The sequence below is a fragment of the Triticum dicoccoides genome, chromosome 2A, assembly GCF_002162155.2.
Source record: "Triticum dicoccoides isolate Atlit2015 ecotype Zavitan chromosome 2A, WEW_v2.0, whole genome shotgun sequence".
NCBI classification, from domain to species: Eukaryota; Viridiplantae; Streptophyta; class Magnoliopsida; order Poales; family Poaceae; genus Triticum; species Triticum dicoccoides.
The window spans coordinates 433316495-433325193 of NC_041382.1; positions in this window are offsets into that span (position 1 = coordinate 433316495).

Consider the following 8699-nt stretch of genomic DNA (forward strand, 5'->3'; position numbering starts at 1 on the left):
GCGCGCCCTACCCCCTGGGCACGCCCCTGCCTCGTGGGCCCCCTGGTGGCCCTTCGATGCCCATCTTCTGCTATATGGAGTCTTTCGTCGAGGAAAAAACCATAAGCAAGCTTTCGGGACGAGACTCCGCCGCCACGAGGCAGAACCTTGGTAGAACCAATCTAGGGCTCCGGCGGAGCTGTTCTGCCGGAGAAACATCCCTCCGGGAGGGGGAAATCATCACCATCGTCATCACCAACGATCCTCTCATCGTGAGGGGGCCAATCTCCATCAACATCTTCACCAGCACCATCCCATCTCAAACCCTAGTTCATCTCTTGTATCCAATCTTTGTATCCAAACCTCAGATTGGTACCCGTGGGTTGCTAGTAGTGTTGATTACTCCTTGTAGTTGATGCTAGTTGGTTTACTTGGTGGAAGATCATATGTTCAGATCCATTATGCATATTAATACCCCTCTGATTATGAACATGAATATGCTTTGTGAGTAGTTACGTTTGTTCCTGAGGACATGGGAGAGGTCTTGCTATTAGTAGTCATGTGAATTTGGTATTCGTTCGATATTTTGATGAGATGTATGTTGTCATCCCTCTAGTGGTGTCATGTGAACGTCGACTACATGACACTTCACCATTGTTTGGGCCTAGAGGGAGGCATTGGGAAGTAATAAGTAGATGATGTGTTGCTAGAGTGACAGAAGCTTAAACCCTAGTTTATGCGTTGCTTCGTAAGGGGTTGATTTGGATCCATATGTTTCATGTTATGGTTAGGTTTACCTTAATACTTCTGTTGTAGTTGTGGATGCTTGCAATGGGGGTTAATCATAAGTGGGATGCTTGTCCAAGTAAGGATAGCACCCAAGCACCGGTCCACCCACATATCAAATTATCAAAGTATCGAACGTGAATCATATGATCGTGATGAAAACTAGCTTGACGATAATTCCCATGTGTCCTCGGGAGCGCTTTACTTCATATAAGAGTTTGTCCAGGCTTGTCCTTTGCTACAGAAAGGATTGGGCCATCTTGTTGCACCTTATTTACTTTTATTACTTGCTACTCGTTACAAATTACCTTATCACAAAACTATCTGTTATCGATAATTTTAGTGCTTGCAGAGAATACCTTACTGAAAATTGCTTATCATTTCCTTCTGCTCCTTGTTGGGTTCGACACTCTTACTTATCAAAAAGGCTATGATAGATCCCCTATACTTGTGGGTCATCAGTGAGCGGGATTGTCGGGGTGCCACATCTCTCGCCTGAAGGCGCTGAACTGCTGCGTTGAGCCGATTAAGACTCGTAGTCACCACCTGTAGACTATCAGTGCGCTGTCGGTCACTGGCAGTCAAACGCTCGTTCAACCTGTCCTCGACGCCAACAATATTTGCAGACAACTCCTCAAACCTTGTCCCAAGCTTCTTGTTCGCTCCCATGATCAACATCAGATGGATACGTAAATCATCACTTATATTCAGATCCTCCGAAAGTTCATCGCCCTCCTCATGATCAGATTTCTCATGCTGCGAGAACACATGGGGTCACATCAGATGAGATGGTGCTGGTGAAGATGTTGATGGAGATTGACCCCCTCCCGATGAGAGGATCGTTGGTGATGACGATGGTGATGATTTCCCCCTCCCGGAGGGAAGTTTCCCCGGTAGAACAGCTCCGCCGGAGCCCTAGATTGGTTCCGCCAAGGTTTCGCCTCGTGGCAGCGGGGTTTCTTCCCGTGAGCTAGCTTATGATTTTTTCCTCGACGAAAGACTCCATATAGCCAAAGATGGGCATCAGAGGGCCACCAGGGGGCCCACGAGGCAGGGGGCGCGCCCAGGGGGGTAGGGCGTGCCCCCACCCTCGTGGACGGTGGGTGGCCCCCCTCTGGTACTTCTTTCACCCATAATTTTTATATATTCTGAAAATAATTCCCGTGGAGTTTTAGGACTTCTGGAGATGTGCATAATAGGTCTCTAATATTGGCTCCTTTTCCAGCCCAGAATTCCAGCTGCCGGTATTCCCCCTCTTCATGTAAACCTTGTAAAATAAGAAAGAATAGGCATAAGTATTGTGACATAATGTGTAATAACGACCCATAATATGTAACGCCCTCGATGCGGCTATATCTCCTACGTGTCGAAGCACGACTTAGAGGCATAACCGCATTGAAAGCAATGTCGCAAGTGAGGTAATCTTCGCAAACAACCCATGTAATACATAAGGGAAAGAGATACATAGCTGGCTTACAATCGCCACTTCACACAATACATGAATAAAACATTACATCATCCAGATACAAACAAGGTCCGACTATGGAACCAAAATAAAAGAAGACTACCCCAAATGCTACACAGATCCCCGATCGTCCCGACTGGGCTCCACTATTGATCAACTGGAAACGGAACAACACAATGGACAAGATCTTCGTCGAGCTCCTCCTTGAGCTTGGTTGCGTCAACTGCACGGTCCAACGGCACCTGCAAACTGGTTTTGGAAGTATCTATGAGTCACGGGGACTCAGCAATCTCACACCCTCGCGATCAAGACTATTTAAGCTTATGGGTAAGGTAAAAGGTATGAGGTGGAGCTGCAGCAAGCGACTAGCATATATGGTGGCTAACAACGCAAATGAGAGTGAGAAGAGAAGGCAAAAGCATGATCGAACAACTATGATCAAGAAGTGATCCTAGAACAACCTACATCAAGCATAACTCCAACACCGTGTTCACTTCCTGGACTCCGCCGAGAAGAGACCATCACGGCTACACACGGGGTTGATGTATTTTAATTAAGATCAACTTCAGGTTTTCTACAACGGACATTAGCAAATTCCCATCTGCCCATAACCGCGGGCACGGCTTTCGAAAGTTCAAAACCCTGCAGGGGTGTCCCAACTTAGCCCATCACAAGCTCTCACGGTCAACGAAGGATATTCCTTCTAGCAGGAAGACCCGATCAGGCTCGGAATCCCGGTTACAAGACATCCTCGACAATGGTAAAACAAGTCCAGCAAGACCACCCAATGCGCCGACATCCCAATAGGAGCTGCACATATCTCGTTCTCAGGGCAACACCGGATAAGCAATCCGTACAACTAAAACCAGCCCTCGAGTTTCCCCGAGGTGGCGCTGCAAGGGGCTCTAGTTTGGACCAACACTTAGACAAGCACTGGCCCGGGGGGTTAAAATAAAGATGACCCTCGGGATGCGCAACTCCCAAGGGAAAAAAGGCTAGGTGGCGAATGGTAAAACCAAGGTTGGGCCTTGCTGGAGGAGTTTTATTCAAGGCGAACTGTCAAGGGGTTCCCATTATAACCCAACCACGTAAGGAACGCAAAATCCGGGAACATAACACCGATATGACAGAAACTAGGGTGGCAAGAGTGGAACAAAACACCAGGCATAAGGCCAAGCCTTCCACCCTTTACCAAGTATATAGATGCATTAATTAAATAAGAGATATTGTGATATCCCAACAAAATATCCATGTTCCAACATGGAACAAGCTCCAATCTTCACCTGCAACTAACAACGCTATAAGAGGGGCTGAGCAAAGCGGTAACATAGCCAAACAACGGTTTGCTAGGACAAGGTGGGTTAGAGGCTTGGCTCAACAATATGGGAGGCGTGATAAGCAAGTGGTAGGTACCGCAGCATAGGCATAGCAAAAGAGCGAGCAACTAGCAAGCAAAGATAGAAGTGATTTCGAGGGTATGGTCATCTTGCCTGAAATCCCGCAAGGAAGAAGAACGAGTCCATGAAGAAGACAAACGGACGTAGTCGAATGGGTCCTCACAAACACGACGTTATCGGAACCAACCCGAAGAAGCAAACACCAGAAAGAAGCACACAACATAGTAAACAACCAACACATGAGCATGGTATGATATGTGGGATGCGGTATGCGATGCATATGCATGATTTGCAAAGAAATGATTGAACCTGGCCTCAACTTGGAAATCCAAGAGTGCCACTAGAAATGTGAGATGATTTCGATTGAAATCGATATAAAGATCACCGGAATCGGATGCACGGTTTGGAAATGGCAAGCAAAACAAATATGGCACTGGTCTACGATAAACAGCAAGTAGCCCTCTAAATGCAACAAGTTAAATATGCTACAACACTCAAACATGGCAACAAAATACATAAAAGGGATCCACTCAAGATTCTTAACAAAAGATGAACACTGGGCTACGGCTAATTCATCCATTAACAGGTTCAAACAAGCATGGCAAAAGTGTAAATGATAACAGATTCCAGACTTAGTGAAATTAACACAAGTCTGGAATTTATCATCAGGAAGCACAATTTAGAGCATGAAAATTACATGCTACAGGAACATATCATGACAAAGCAAGGCATGGCATAAAGCTACTCAAAGCACTTAACAAAAGTCCCTTAGTGACCTTGAGCCAAAAGGGATCAGAGAATATAATTGCAAGCATGTGAACATAGCAAAAACATAAACAGATCTCAGACTTAGTGAAAAACTAGAGCATGCAAATCAGTTAACGAGTAGGCATGTTTACGAGCTCGATGCACTCACTACAAAGCATGTCATGACAAACTAAGTATACACGCTTCAAGAATACATATCATAGAAGCTAGACATGGCAAGAACAACAACATAGCATGCACGGGTCAATAGCAACATCTTCGGCAAAATCGCTAACAAGTCAACAATCTGCCAGGATTCACGATATAGCAAAAGTAGAGCTCGATTGACTCAAGCTAGGGTGCTCCATAAATGCAAACAAAGACATTGATGGATAGAGCGCCACAATGTTAACAAATCATCCTTACTGATCATCCTCAAAATAGGCACGAATCACTAGGAAACAACATGAACATATGGCATAACAACAAAATCAGGACAAGGACTTAGTGAAATTCTAAGTCCCTGAAAACAGCATTCCCGATTACGCTACTTTGCAAGCTTGTGCTAGTCACCACAAATATCACAAAAAAACATGGTAAGCACCACTATAAAGATGGCATGGCATATAACAAAACACATGTAGAGCTCAGGATCATATCATGCACACATTAATCATGGCAAAAATGACAAAATGCCATTTGCTGAAACAGATCAGACAAATTCCTCACATAGCCCTCTTCCAACAGCATTTCGGTCATCAAGATGAGCTCAAATGAAAATGATGCAATGAGATGAAATGATGTACTCGTTGAGGCAAACATTTTGATATGCTACACGCTCAAAACGGAGCCACGGATGATGAGTTATGAGGCGATGAAAATGCCCAAAAAATACTGGAATTTGGGGGACTTAGTGGTTTTTCACCTTGCGAGAAAGTCAACTGGATGAGATGATCCCGGGACGGAGGGATCCGGGCGGCGCGGGCTGTTTGGTTCGCCGGACCGGTGGATCTCATCCCACCTAATCCAGATCCGGAGCGGACCGGGTCCGGCGACGGGGAAGACGGCCGGAGGCGGGGAAGATGGCGGCGGAGGTACGGCCGGCGGTCAGAGGTGAGGGCGCGGCGGCTGCCGGCGAGGTCTGCGCGGCGGAGGAAGAGGCCGCGGGCGCGGGCTGCTCCGGTGGGTGAGCTCCGGCAGCGCGGGGCGGATCTCAGGCAGGAGTCGCGGTGGCGCGCGGGCTCGGCGGCGATGGCCGGCGCCAGCGACGAGGCTCGGAGGCGGCGGGGCGACGACTCCATGGCGGCGGGGTCGCAGGATCTCACCCGCAGGTGGCGGCGGCGGCCGTTTGGGCTCCGCGGGCCCGATCCGGGCCCGGCGGGCCTGGCGGGGTGGAGGAGGAGAGAGAGGACGGTGGCACTGACGTGGCACGCCGTGGTTGGCCGCGGCGGACGGCGCGGACATGTCCGTCGGCGGAGAAGAAATGTCCGGCGGTGCGCGGAGGAGGAGGTTCGGGTTCCGTCCGCGAATTTCGAAGGGGATCACTTATTTATAGGTAGAGGGAGCTAGGAGAGTCCAAATGAGGTGCGGTTTGTGGCCACGCGATCGTGATCGAATGGCCGAGAAGATGGAGGAGGTTTTCGTGGGTTTTGGGTCAAATTGGAAGGATGTTGGGCTGCAACACCTACGAGGCCTTTTCGGTCCCTCGGTTAACCGTTGGAGTACCAAACGAATTCCAAATGGCACGAAACTTGACAGGCGGTCTACCGGTAGTAAACCAAGGCCGCATGACAAGTCTCGGTCCAATCCGATAACGTTTAACATCCGCACACGAAAAGAGGTAGAAAGGGACACCGGATGACATAGGAGCGCCGGATTGCAAAACGGACAACGGGGAAAATGCTCGGATGCATGAAACAAACCTGTATGCAAAAGAAATGCACATGATGACATGATATGCAATGCATGACACGCAAGCAATGACAAGGCAACAACAACGAATAGCTGGAGGACACCTGGCACATCGGTATCGGGGCGTTACATAATACAATAAATATCGATATACAAGCATGATGCAAAATGGACGTATCACTGTCAGTTGGTGCAGTTCCAAGCAGAGCGTCATGGCGGAATCTACATGTGAAGCAGAGTACATAGCTGCTTCGGAAGCAGCAAATGAAGGAGTCTGGATGAAGGAGTTCATATCCGATCTAGGTGTCATACCTAGTGCATCGGGTCCAATGAAAATCTTTTGTGACAATACTGGTGCAATTGCCTTGGCAAAGGAATCCAGATTTCACAAGAGAACCAAGCACATCAAGAAACGCTTCAATTCCATCTGCGATCAAGTCAAGGAGGGAGTCATAGAGATTTTCAAGATACATACGGATCTGAATGTTGCAGACCCGTTGACTAAGCCTCTCTCACGAGCAAAACATGATCAACACCAAGACTCCATGGGTGTTAGAATCATCACAATGTAATCTAGATTATTGACTCTAGTGCAAGTGGGAGACCGAAGGAAATATGCCCTAGAGGCAATGATAAAGTTGTTATTTATATTTCCTTGTATCATGATAAATGTTTATTATTCATGCTAGAACTGTACTAACCGGAAACTTAGTACATGTGTGAATACATAGACAAACAGAGTGTCACTAGTATGCCTCTACTTGACTAGCTCGTTAATCAAAGATGGTTAAGTTTCCTAGCCATGGACAGAGTTGTCATTTGATAAACGGGATCACATCATTAGAAAATGATGTGATTGACTTGACCCATCTGTTAGCTTAGCACGATGATCGTTTAGTTTGTTGCTATTGCTTTCTTGATAACTTATACATGTTCCTATGACTATGAGATCATGCAACTCCCGAATACGGGAGGAACACTTTGTGTGCTACCAAACGTCACAACGTAACTGGGTGATTATAAAGGTGCTCTACAGGTGTCTCCATTGGTGTTTGTTGAGTTGGTATGGATCGAGATTAGGATTTGTCACTCTGTATATCGAAGAGGTATCTCTGGGCCCTCTCGGTAATGCACATCACTATAAGCCTTGCAAGCAATGTGACTAATGGGTTAGTTACGGGATGTTGCATTACGAAACGAGTAAAGAGACTTGACGGTAACGAGATTGAACTAGGTATTGAGATACCGACGATCGAATCTTGGGCAAGTAACATACTGGTGACAAAGGGAACAATTGTTGTTATGCGGTTCGACCAATAAAGATCTTCATAGAATATGTAGGAGCCAATATGGGCATCCAGGTTCCGCTATTGGTTATTGACCAGAGAGGTGTCTCGGTCATGTCTACATAGTTCTCAAACCCGTAGGGTCAGGCACGCTTAACGTTCGTTGACGATATAGTACTATATGAGTTATGTATGTTGGTGACCGAATGTTGTTCGGAGTCCCGGATGAGATCACGAACATGATGAGGAACTCCGAAATGGTCCAGAGATAAAGATTGATATATGGGATAATAGTGTTTGATCTCCGGAAGGGTTTCAGAATTCACCGGAAGGGGTTCTGGATGTTTCCTGAAATGTTTGGGTACGAGAATACTTTATTTGGGCCAAAGGGGAAAGCCCACAAGGTTTTTGGAAAGAGCAAAAGGAAGTTTTGCGGAGTCCAGGGGCCAGACGTCAGGGTCTCTGGCGTCTGGTCCTGGAGTCCGAGAAGGACTCTTGCCTTTCGGGTGAAACCGACTTTGTGTAGGCTTTTACTCCAAGTTTCGAGCCCAAGGCTCAACATATAAATAGAGGGGTAGGGCTAGACCCAAGGCACATCAAGGAACACCAAGCCGTGTGCCGACAACCTCGTCCCCTCTAGTTTATCCTCTGTAATAGTTTTCGTAGTGCTTAGGCGAAGCCCTGCGGAGATTGCTCTTCACCAACACCGTCATCACGACGTTGTGTTGTTGGAACTCATCTACTACTCCGCCCCTCTTGCTGGATCAAGAAGGCGATGACGTCATCGAGCTGAACATGTGCTGAACACGGAGGTGTCGTACGTTCAGTACTTGATCGGGACGGATCGTGAAGGTGTACGACTACATCAACCGCGTTGATAAAACGCTTTCGCTTTCGGTCTATAAGGGTACGTAGACACACTCTCCCCTCTCGTTGCTATGCATCACCATGATAGATCTTGCGTGTGCCTAAGATTTTTTTTAAATTACTGTGTTCCCAACAATTATTGTTGTGCGTGAAGAGAAAAGAAACAAAATTTTTGTCCAGGTGCAAAAGCAAATCAACCGAGTTTGTTGACTAAAGCTGGTTTTTAGTCCAACGACCAGCTGAGTTAGTTGAGTAGTTATT